At 46.1% G+C, this 12033-nt stretch overlaps 1 non-coding gene across 1 annotated transcript; it reads right to left on the bottom strand.

The window, feature by feature from the left end:
• Positions 1 to 10914: 10914 nt before the first annotated feature.
• On the bottom strand, positions 10915 to 10981 carry TRNAI-GAU (transfer RNA isoleucine (anticodon GAU)). Its single transcript has one exon. It is a non-coding gene; the product is annotated as a tRNA-Ile (tRNA).
• Between the last annotated feature and the right edge of the window lie 1052 nt (positions 10982 to 12033).

Below are 12033 nucleotides of genomic sequence, written 5' to 3'. Positions count from 1 at the left end.
ATCTGTGACAGATTCCCCATAACTGTGCAGCTGCTAACAGGAGGAAATTAATGGGTCATTTAATTAAGCAGTGTCAAATGTCCAGCCCACAGGCAAGAACTAGCCTACCCAGGGCTTTAATCAGGCCCACAGCTCTCTTCTCCCCCTCCTCCTGTCCTCACCCGTTGAAGTTCCCAGGCTGCCAAAGTTCAACTCCAGGAAGCAACAGCTTCAACTGGCCATAGGAAAGCTGGAAAGTGAAACTGAGCTCCACTCCATTAAAACACATTGCAGCACAAAGTTGCAAGGAAAACATGGAATGAATTCTCCACTAAGGTCTCTGGGCCCAGACAGACTATCTATCTGAGTGCAGAGACCTTAATGGAAAATCCATTCCTCATTTTCTTTGCAGCTTTGAAAGCCCAGAAGAGTTTCCTGCTGCAGCTGGCAAAGATGTCAGATCCAACCCTTGTAACAAATGAGTTTGATACCCCCGATTTAAATTATACTTGCTGCTGCACAAGTGCAAAAGGGATGGAGACTAGTGATTTGTGCATAAAGACATAAAGAAATGAAGCCTATCAGCTATAGCTACTGCTCAGCTGCAAATCTGTACTTGAGACAAGTGTTAAAAAGCGGGGGTGAGATCATTTGTAAACAAAGAGCAGCTATTGAAGAAAATATGCTCACATGGCAAATCTGTTCAACATGAAATTCTTGGTATGTCTACTGTCCAGCCCAGACAAACCTTGGTGGGCCAGGACTATGAAAGCCATGGATTCCACAACAACCAGAGCTGGACAGAGACTATTTTTAGGAACTGGTGCCTGTGGCTTTAACAATGGCATGAAGCCTGCAGGTGCTTAGTGCTGGCCTCTGCTCAGCATCCTGCAAAGCTTTGGCCTTGGCCTTCTAAGGCCTCATGGGCAGAGGAGAGAACTCTGGGCTGGGAAAAATCTGGAGATTTTGAGAGTGGAAGGATCTCAGAAGGGTATAATGCCGTAGAGTAATAGAATCATAGAGAAGGGGCCATACAGACTAGTCCAACCTCCTGCTCAATGCAGGATCAGCCTAAGGCATCCCTGACAAGTGTACATCCAGCTGCTGCTTAAAGTCTTCCAGTGAGAGGGAGCTCACCACCCCCCTTGGTAGCTGATTCCGTTGTTGAACAATTTAATTTAAACCCATAATTGCAAGTCCTCTACTCTGCTGCCAAAGGAAACAGCTCCCTGTCCTCCTCTTGCTTGCTCCCAGCGAAGTGTCCTTAGGACTGCAGCCTAGAACTCATCTTTCCAAAGGGATTAATGATATTGAGAGATAACCGAAATTTAAGAAACAATTGACTGTAGATTCTATTTGCCTTGTCTTGGAAGAAGCAGAAGCAACAGAGTAGGATTTGTGCTGTGGATGCCACAGATTTCTATGCTCTCACCCATGTTCTCTAATATACTGGTACATATGTGGCAGCTGAATGAGCTGGTCTGGAGCTTTGTAGTTGGGCATCATCAATATGCCAGTTACATTTGGCTCTATATTTCATTATGCATGCCTTCAGAGGCAGCTATCTTGGCTCTGAACCTGTGTTTTGAGGTTGTGTTCACATGGCTGAGGCAGAACAAAGGTGAAGCTAAATCCAGACAAGACAGAGGTGATGCTGGCCAGGATTGGATCCATTTGTCTTGGATGGAGTGGAGTTGGAGCTTGCAGAGCAGGTTCAGAGCTTGAGGATACTCATAGACCCAGCCTTGCTATTTGAAAAGCGAAATAAATAAATAAAAATTGGCGTAGTAGTCAAGAGTGCCTTCTATCCTCTGCATTTGGTTTGGCAACTGTTTCTTTTCTTAGACTCAGCTAATCTGACCATAGTAATCCATGCTTTTGCAACCTTGTGGTTGGATTACTGAAATGAGCTCTAGGCTCTTTTTGTAGCAGGAACTCCTTTGCATATTAGGCCACACACACCCTGATGTAGCTAATCCTCCAAGAGCTTACAGTAGGGCTACCAAGCCCCCAGGCTGGGCAAGAGTTCTTCCACCCTGGAGGTTCCCAACCCGCTGGCCCACATTGCGCCGGCGGGGGGAACCTCCCCCAATGTCGCTGGTATGATGATGTCACCCGGAAGTGATGTCATTGCACCAGCGATGCTGCACACTAGCTGCTGTAGGTGTTTCTGGGGAAACTCTATGGTTTCCTGGACGCTCTAGCCATTTGGGAGGGAAAACTCCATGGTACAATAGGTACCATAGAGTTTTTCCCTCCCAAATTGTTAGAGCGTTCGGAAAAACCATAGAGTTTCCCCAGAAATGCCTAGAACGGCCAGTGTGCAGCATTGCTGGTGTGATGACATCACTTCTGGGTGAAAAAAGTCCCCCACCAGAGGCCACGGGGGACTTGGCAACCCTAGCTTACAGTAGGTCCTGTACTAAGAGCCCTGTAAGCTCTTGGAGGACTGGCTACAACAGAGGTGTGTGGCCTAATATGCAAAGGAGTTCTTGCTACAAAAAAAGCCCTGATGAGATCTTTGTCAGACTACCCTTGACAACCTGGAAATTGTAGCTGTTTCAAATTGCAACAGGCCAATTATTGCCAGGGTCTAACTCAGGGCTGTCAAATTCCCAGCCCATGGACCTTACCTGACTCACCCAGGACTTCAATCAGGCCTGCAGCAATTTTTTCCCCCTTCCTCCCCCTCTTGTTCTCACCCCTGGAAGCTCCCAGGCTGCTAACAATGTTCCCTGCTCCTTCTGCCTTGTCTTTGCTGGCTTCTGGGCTTGCAAACTTGCGAGGAAAACATGGAATGGATTTTCCATTAAGGTCTCTGCACCCAGAGACCTTAATGGAAACGCCATTCTATGTTTTCTTTGCAACTTTGTGCTGCAATGTATTTCAGTGGAGTGGAGGAAAGGCAGTTTCACTTTTTGCTGTGTTTACAGCTGGTTAAAACTGCTTGCAAATAAAGTTTTGATGCTTTGAGTCAGCTTGTATCTGATTGAATGGACCTGAAAACTGGTGCCTAGTGAGTACTCTGACCTGGGAACCCACAGCCATATTACACTGGAGAGCTATTGTCAATCTGAGTAGACCAGGGGCAGGGGGAGAAGCTTCCAATGCCCTGCCATTTCATTTTTCCTAGATTCAGAGCATTTTATATTTTTAGTTTCTGCTGTGCCTTTTCTTCATGTTTTATTTTTTAAAATTGCATTGCCAAACCGCACTATTTCCCCACCTTTCCATTTTATACAAAATATCACAAGAGTTTAAAGCATGTTTGTATTTTAAGTTTAAAATAATATCTTTAATTGTGTTTATATTTATCCTTCAGTCATAAAACCGAAGCCATGGTGGCAAATTCCAGCGTCCTGATTCGTTGCAGTCACCAGGACTGTGCTGCACCAAGTATTGGCTGACACTCTGACACCGCTTTCTGCTACCATTGCATAACCTCTCTGTCTCCCACCCACTTCAGTCTTCCCCACATTCTTGCAGGATTGGCTTGCAATCCGTCTCTGCTGTGCCATTGGCTGATTCTGCTCTCTCCCGCCCACAGCAGGTCCTGCCAGGCAAGAACACCATCAGATGGTCACTGTCCTCTGAGGGAGACGGTTCTCTGCTGGGGGCTTACTGATCACTACTGCCTCTCCTCAGTACCCTATCTTCTCATTTTTCTTTCTCTTACTCCCTTCTCCCCCTTTTTTTCTACCTCCCCTTTCTGTTCTTTCTCTCATTCTTTCTCTGTATCTCTGTTTTTCAGTCTTTTTATTTCATTCTGTTTACCTTCTTCTCTTTAATCCACACAAACAGTAGCAGTTAACATCTCTTCAACTGACAAGGAATATTCATTCACAGTGGGGAGGAGCCACTTCAGAGGGAACAAAAGGGAGGCGGTGTCAGCTGCTTGATGCTACCAGCCATTTCCTCCCAGGGAATCACTGTTGCTAACCTCCAGGTGCTTGGTTCCCCCCCACACACACACACTGTAAAGAAAGACTGTCCTTTTCCCACGTAGAGGCTGCAGGGTGGCCAACTCCAGGTTAGAAAATTCCAGATGGCAGAGATCACCTCCCCTTGAGGGGTGTGTGTGTGTGGGGGGGGGAATTAATGCCTTCACTTGGGTGGGTGGGAAGACAGCAAGGCTGAGGGGTCACTCGCCCAGAGGCCTTTAGTGGTACCTTTCCAGGTTGGTGGGAAATTCCTAAGGTATCAATACAAGCCTCTGAAGAAGAAGTCTTTCCTCCTGGGAACCATTGTTGCCAATCTCCAGGTGAGGGATGGAGATCTCTCAGAATTACAACTGCTATCAAGATAGATGGCAAAGATCAGCTCCCCTTAAGGTGTGTGTGTGTGGGTGGGGGAATGAATGCCTTCACCTGGGTGCCTGGGAAGACAGCAAGGCTGGGGGGGGGGGGAAGCACTTGCCCAGAGGCCTTTAGTGGTACCTTTCCAGGTTGGTAGGAAATTCCTGGAGATTCTGTGGTGGAGTTTGAGGAAGGCATACAAGTTAGGGCATCAGAGCAGGATCTGCCAGATACAAGTTCTTGCTGTGGAAACTTACTGGGTGATTTTGGACCCATAACAGACTTCCAGCCTAACCCACCTCACAGGGTTGTTGTTCAGATGAAAGAGGGGAGAAGAGAATTATGAAAGCTGCTTTGGTCTCTCCCACAGTATGAAGAAAGACTGACTTTTTCCTATGTAGAGGCAGCAGGGAAGGTGATGGAAAACCTGAAGTCAGAGGGGCAGATAAAGGGATGGCTCCACCTGGGGGATAGCTACCCTACACCGGTCTGCTTGCTACTGTTCAGCAGCAGCCACCCTATGACAGCCACTGTGGCATAGGAGTTAGGACTTCAGAGTGGAATCTGCCAGACCCAGGTTCTTGCTGTGGAAGCTGACTGGGTGATTTTTGACCAATCACAGACTTCCAGACTAAGTTGCCTCACAGGGTTAAATAAATAAATAGTTCTGTTAAGTTAGTTTCTCCCTCCTTCCCTCCCCTGCAATCAGCCAGTTCACCCTCTGTATCTTTCTCCAGCAAATGAAGGAGCTTTTAAAAACAAATGCTAGTTGGAGTTCTGCAGATCAAGGCAGCAGTATCGAAGAAACGTTCAACAAATTACTACAAGCACCTCTTTCTAACACCTGTTTTTGACATGTCTCTAGGAGGACATGATCAGGACATTTGGATTCTTGACAAGAATGCCTTCTGCTGCAAGCCAATGATTCCCTCTCTTTGGATTCCTCTGCTCCCTCTCTGATGACTCTTTCCCCTATGACTGGCTGTAGCTTTGCTTAACAGCTAGGGTTGCTGTGCCAGATTTATGAGGAATGCTGCTCTGGTGTTTAATGATTGTTACAAACAATCCCATGATGGCTGCTGCCGGGTCTGTTCAGGGAAGCACTTTGTAGCTTTGATTACTGTATGTGATATGGAGGGCATTAGAAATGCAACCTGTTGCCCATTTCCCAAGGTAATTAATTTCATCTGTATTGAACAGATGCCATAATTTCAGGGTTATGGATTAAGTAAAGAATAGACGAGAGCATCCTTGTTGGCTTGGAGATTAATTAATTTCATCAGGCAGAATGGGCTCTCACGTTCGCTCCTCGGCAGAATTGCTTTGGCTGGGCATTTTTAATCTACCTGCTTCGTGTTGCTGCTGACCCCAAGAGGAGTATTGGCTGCCTCATTTCCATACTTGAAAGGAAGGCAGCAGTCCCTTACTGTGACTGATCAGAAGAGGAGTGGCCAGGACTCCAGGGCCTTATTCCTAGCTCAAAGAGGAGGCAGTGGAGCCAGAAAGTAAAAGCAGAAACTATGAGACAAGAGGGGTGTGCGTGTGTTTTAACTTTTCAACTCTGTCAGGTGCCCTGTATGTAGTCTTCGTACTTGTTTTATGGTGTGTACATGTCAGTCATATATCATGCCATGTCTAGATCAGAATTCTTGTCAAAAGTAATTTCTCATTAATTCCTTGCTGTCTCAGTGAAACCTTTTAAGTGCTCCCAGTTCATTCTTCTTTCCTCTCCCTATAGTTATGGGCTTGCATTTCATACTACCAGGGCTGTTTTTGAGCAGGAATGCAGAGGAACGCAGTTCCAGCTGGCTTGGTGTCAGGGGATGTGGCCTAATATGCAAATGAGTTCCTGCTGGGATGTTCTACAAAAAAGCCCTGCATACTACCATAACAATAATACCAAGGCTCACAGCCAATCTGAATGGAGAAAATTTGTGTGTCTTCAGTGTAGTAGTTAAGACACTGGAGAGACCTGCGTTCACATCCTTGCTTGGCTATGATGCCCTCTAGGTGACCTTGGGCCATCCTTATTTTTCAGTTCATACTTCCTCAAAAGGTTGTCATGAGGATAAAACAGTGGGGGAAACCCCATGGATACTGCCCAGAACTACTTTATTCTATTTATTTCATTTATCCCCCCATTTTTACCCCAATTTTTTCATTTATACCCCAATTTTTCCCCCAATGGGGAATCAAAGCGATTTCCGATGTTCTTCTTGTCCACCAACAGGTCTTAATTTACTTTAGATGGGCCATGGTTTTGTAAACAGTCTTGCTACCTAGTGCCATCATAGTTCAGCCTCCTGGGAAATGTCCAAAAGAAGGGCTTAAGCTGGAAGGGAGCTTGCCTCTATTTAAAAATGTGCAAAAGAAGAAGAAGAAGATATTGGATTTATATCCCGCCCTCCACTCCGAAGAGTCTCAGAGCGGCTCACAATCTCCTTTCCCTTCCTCCCCCACAACAGACACCCTGTGAGGTAGATGAAGAGATTGGATTTATAGCCCACCCTCCACTCTGAAGAGTCTCAGAGCGGCTCACAATCTCCTTTCCCTTCCTCCCCCACAACAGACACCCTGTGAGGTAGATGAAGAGATTGGATTTATATCCCGCCCTCCACTCCGAAGAGTCTCAGAGCGGCTCACAATCTCCTTTACCTTCCTCCCCCCCAACAGACACCCTGTGAGGTGGGTGGGGCTGGAGAGGGCTCTCACAGCAGCTGCCCTTTCAAGGACAACCTCTGCCAGAGCTCTGGCTGACCCAAGGCCATGCCAGCAGGAGCAAGTGGAGGAGTGGGGAATCAAACCTGGTTCTCCCAGATAAGAGTCTGCACACTTAACCACTACACCAAACTGTGTCTCTTTACACACACAAGATTTAATGTATGACTGAAAAGGGCAACATTTGATGGCTTCGCTATGTCACCACCAAGTTTAAATGATTTTAAGTCAGATACAAGAGAACAGGGGGCTCCTTGTGGTGACTCAGTTATCAACTCTCTAAGCACTCCATGTTTGTACAGAGGAGGAGGAGGAGGAGAAGACTTTAATACCCCGCTTTTCTCTAACTTAAGGAATCTCAAAGTGACTTACAATCACCTTGCCTTACTTCCCCCACAACAGGCACCTTATGAGGTAGGTGGGGCTGAGAGAGTTCTGAGAGAGCTGTGACTGGCTCAAGCAGGCGTCATGTGGAGGAGAGGGGAATCAGACCCCATTCTCCAGATTAGTCTGCTGCTTTTAACCACTACACCACACCGGCTCTCAGTAATGAGTAGCACCACGAAGACGTGAATGAACAGTCCAGTGTTCCTTTCCCAGATGCTGACAGCCACCCGTACATTTAGTGATTGACAATGAAACTTGCAGTAAAATCTTCTCTGCCAAAATATTTTTTTATAACTATCAAAGTTTAATATTTATTTACTGTGCATCCTTGAAAACGAATTTTCCAATAAAAAGAAGTTTAAAAATGGCAATGCTCAGGATTATTATTACATCTCACGGTGCTACCCAGAACACCAGGAATTTACTCTGTCAGTTAAATGGCCAGTCCACTCACTGCTTCAATGACAATGAAGCAACCACAGGGCCAGCTGATTCTTGGGCATCTGTGTCAGTGCTGGCTGCTTGGCGGCCAGGAATTCGGAGTGCTGTAGAAATAGGAGATGAAATAGAACGTGAAAAAGAAGTGTAGCCAGAAGGAAATATTGAGGTATGTCTTGTCTTGCAGGAGGTCTGTGCAATATTGAAATGGGAGAAAAAGAGAGTCTGGGGAGGATGCTTGGGAAAAACAGAAAAGCAATTCCTTGGAAAATATCTGTACAGGCAGGGTCAGAATTGAGCTGTTGCCCAGGCAAAGAACAAACCCTGAACTGGAAGCACCTATAATCCATCCAGGAAGACCTGATAGGCTACTTGGTGGGTGGGGCGAGATTGGAAGCTGGGAAAGCAATGAAATGACGGCAGCTTTTCCGAAAGCCAGAAGGGGCAGCACCATATCAAGATTCTTCCCACATGAACTGTAATTCTGATCTTTTAGCAATGCTTTTCAGTCCATGCCCAAAAGCCCCACAGGTCCTCTTGCAATCCCACCTCGGAACCTACCAACAGGTATCAGCATGTTTAATTGAGCCTTAACACTTATTTTAAACATGAACACAGAAAATGTCTTGTGAAGGAAGGGATTACCTCCCCTCATAGCCCTCCCCACAACTTCCCTTCCATTTGAGATTCACTTTTAATCTCCTGAGAAGGGACAAAAAAAATAGAGGCTCCATGCCATGTTGATATTCATGAGCCAGGCATTTTGTTTAATGTGACTCGCAATGGAGGATCAAAGATACAGAGTGGCACCTAATTAATTATTTTCCCCTTCTTCTGTAACATCCCTTTAGTGGGCCTTCGAGCCCTGGTATCTAAAAAGGTTCCGCTTTTGCACCGACTCCATATAATGAGATGGAATTTGGACTCCAGCAAATTTGTTCAGTTTTATGGAATATTACATGAAAAATGCTGTGAAATTAAGTTTTGGCTCTGCTATCGTGCCACGGCCATCAGGGCTGCTTTTATGTGCGGTGCCAAGACAGAGTAATGGGAGAGCAGCTCTTGCTTGTGCTGATGTGGCAAACAGAAAGGAGGAGGAGCAGGAGCTGCAACATAGTGCCAGGGGCGGGAAGCAAGAAGATAAAGAAAGGGAACCAACAAGAAAGAGGAAATGTACATGGAACTAGGCCAGCTGCCCTGAGAGGCATGTGCCAACTCCCTCTGGAGACGCATGGCCCGGTCACTTTGATTTAGAGCAAAACACCATAGATAGGGAAATGGCACCTCCACTGTGGCTGAAGGTAGGAGGTGCATGCAAACCACCTGGAAAGGCAGGCAGGAATTCTCAGCTCTCATTTCTTTCCTCTACATAGGGCAAACAGAGCATATGTCAAAGGATAAATGGGCACAAAATCTGACATCAAGAATCACAAGACTGAGAAACCTGGAGGAGAACACCAGCTTTTCAGGACACTCAGTGGGTGACCTCAAAGTAGCCGTTTTATTGCAAAGGAATTTCAGAAACAGAAGGGGAATTACAAGTTATCATGAAACTCAGAACAATAGAACCCCCAGGACTTAACAGAGATATTGGAGTCTTATCTCACTGCACATACTAATATCATTCAGTTCTCACTTATACCGAGAAATCCAGGGCCTTTTTTGTAGAAAAAGCCCAACAGGAACTCATTTTCATATTAGGCCACACGCCCTGACATCACCATCGTTTAGCATATGGCTTTTTTTGTAGGAAAAAGCCCAGCAGAAGCTCTTTTGCATATTAGGTCACACACCCTGATGCCAAGCCAGCCGGAACTGCATTCCTGTGCGTTCCTGCTCAAAAAAAGCCCTGGAGAAATCAAACTTTGTTAGTCCTAAAGGTGCCACTGGACTCAAACTTAGTTCTCACATTTGTTGTTAACTCCTTTATTATCTGTATACCAATTTACCGCTATTTACATGTCTTATCTAAAGTGCTATTCCAATTTTAGCTGTATTTATTGCTCAGAAACTTAGCATGTAAGCATCTTGACTCTTACTAGTTCTTCCTGACAACTAACCCTCCCCACCTATATGTAATATCTGAGGAAACTGCTTCAATGAATCTGAAGAAGTGTACATACTAAGTCTTTCAGTTCTCACATACCCAGAATTGAACGTTATTTGACTTGCAGGGGCTACTATACTCAAACCACGGCCCCACATCTGTTTGTTATTTGTATACTACTTTATTGCTGTTCATGGCTCTTTCTTGCATCTGCTCTCAGCTATAACCACCCAGCACTTCTGCATCTTGATCTGTGGCCCTTCCTGACAGCAGCCCCCTACCCCCATTAACATGGCTTGAGGAAACTGTTTCTGTGTATCGAACAAAGTGTGCTTGTCACGAATAAACCTTTGTGGATCTTAAAGGTGCCACTGGACTCAAACTTTGTTCTGATCCTTCTTCAGAACTCGGGATAGGTCGCAGAATGCCCTTGGCTTGCTTGTTACCCTAGCCAAAGCCCTGTAAGGCGGGTAGATTCTGGAGAGCTATTTTTACAATAGAGTCGATTAGGATGGAGCCGGTGCGGGTACATTTCCCTTAGTAAGCTGCCTTTCCCAGAACAACAGGCTTCCAAGGGAAAAATCAGTTTTCGTTGCTGGATTGTGCAAAGGTTTTCCAAGCATGCAGTTATATACAACATTTTGAGTTCTGGATCAGATTTGTGCACAGTTATAATGGGAAAAAAAAATTGCAGGTACGAACCAGTAGTGAAAGGATTTATTTATTACTTTACATTCCTATCCCGCTCTCCCTGCAAATGGGCTCAGGGTGGGTAACAACATAATCGGACATTAGAAACCAGTTAAAATTCTAAAACAATTAGCCACTTTAAAACAATTAGGTAATTTAAACAGTTGACCAATTAGACAAACGGAGACAATTAAAAGCATTTAAGATGTGACATTTCATAGTACATATGAACATATGAAGCTGCCTTATACTGAATCAGACCCTCGGTCCATCGAAGTCAGTCTTGTCTTCTCAGACTGGCAGCTGCTCTCCAGGGTCTCAAGCTGAGGTTTTTCACACCTATTTGCCTGGGCCCTTTTTTGGAGATGCCAGGGATTGAACCTGGGACCTTCTGCTTATCAAGCAGATGCTCTACCACTGAGCCACCGTCCCTCCCCCCACCGTCCCTCCCCAAACCTTGGTCCATCAAAGTCAGTATTGTCTACTCAGACTGGCAGCGGCTCTCCAGGGTCTCAAGCTGAGGATTTTCACACCTATTTGCCTGGACCCTGTTTTGGAGATGCCAGGGATTGAACCTGGGACCTTCTGCTTCCCAAGCAGATGCTCTACCACTGAGCCACCGTCCCTCCCCTATAAGCTGAGCGAGTAAGATAGAGACAGATGCTCTGGAATTTGGGAGCTCTGCCAAGTCCATCTGGGACATTGTTACCCTTGAGCTCAGCCCCCTTCTTAAGACCTGCCAGTGTTTGGCCACCCACTGCTCATGCAGCATCAAGCTTGAACACCACCTCATCCAGGATGTGGCCACCCAATGGAACTCCACCTATGTCATGATTACACATTTGGTAGAGCAAAAGAGCACACTGCAGGATATCATCTCCTCTATGACCATCCTGCACAGGGAAGAGGAGTTCGACATTAGCTCCAACAATTGGCAGACCCTCGCCCAAATGGAGCTTGTTCTCAAGCCATTCTAGGACACCAGGGCTTTTTTTTTTTTGTAACAGGAATTCCTTTTCATGGCCATAAATCTCCTGTCATACCCTCCCACCAGCATCCAGAGTAAGTGGGTGTTCTCCCACCCAGGAAACATCCTCAGCCCTCATCACTCCCACCTGGACCTGGACAGAGTGGACAGGTTGTTCTTCCTGAAGGTCAACCTCTGCTGGCTGGGCCAGCCTGCTCTTGAACTGATAGACTAAGATCCAGCCCACTCATTGTCCCCCTGTGTATTCCCCCTTCCTTCACCCCCGGGTGACCCGGCCTGCAGGTTGTGCCTTTGGCACTTTGGTGGGAGGACCACCTCTACCAGGTGGGATTGGGTTTGCCTCACTGACCACCCAAACAACGTCTACCACACAAGCAAACATCTCCCTCATGAACCAATATCTACCTCATAAGAAAATAACTACCTCACAAACGAACCAGAATCTACCTCCTAGCACAACACCTACCTCATGGAATAACATCCAAATCAGC

This window comes from Heteronotia binoei, chromosome 13 (assembly GCF_032191835.1).
Source record: "Heteronotia binoei isolate CCM8104 ecotype False Entrance Well chromosome 13, APGP_CSIRO_Hbin_v1, whole genome shotgun sequence".
NCBI lineage: Eukaryota > Metazoa > Chordata > Lepidosauria > Squamata > Gekkonidae > Heteronotia > Heteronotia binoei.
The sequence above is the reverse complement of the archived record's forward strand: the minus strand, read 5'-3'. Positions and strand labels throughout refer to the sequence as shown.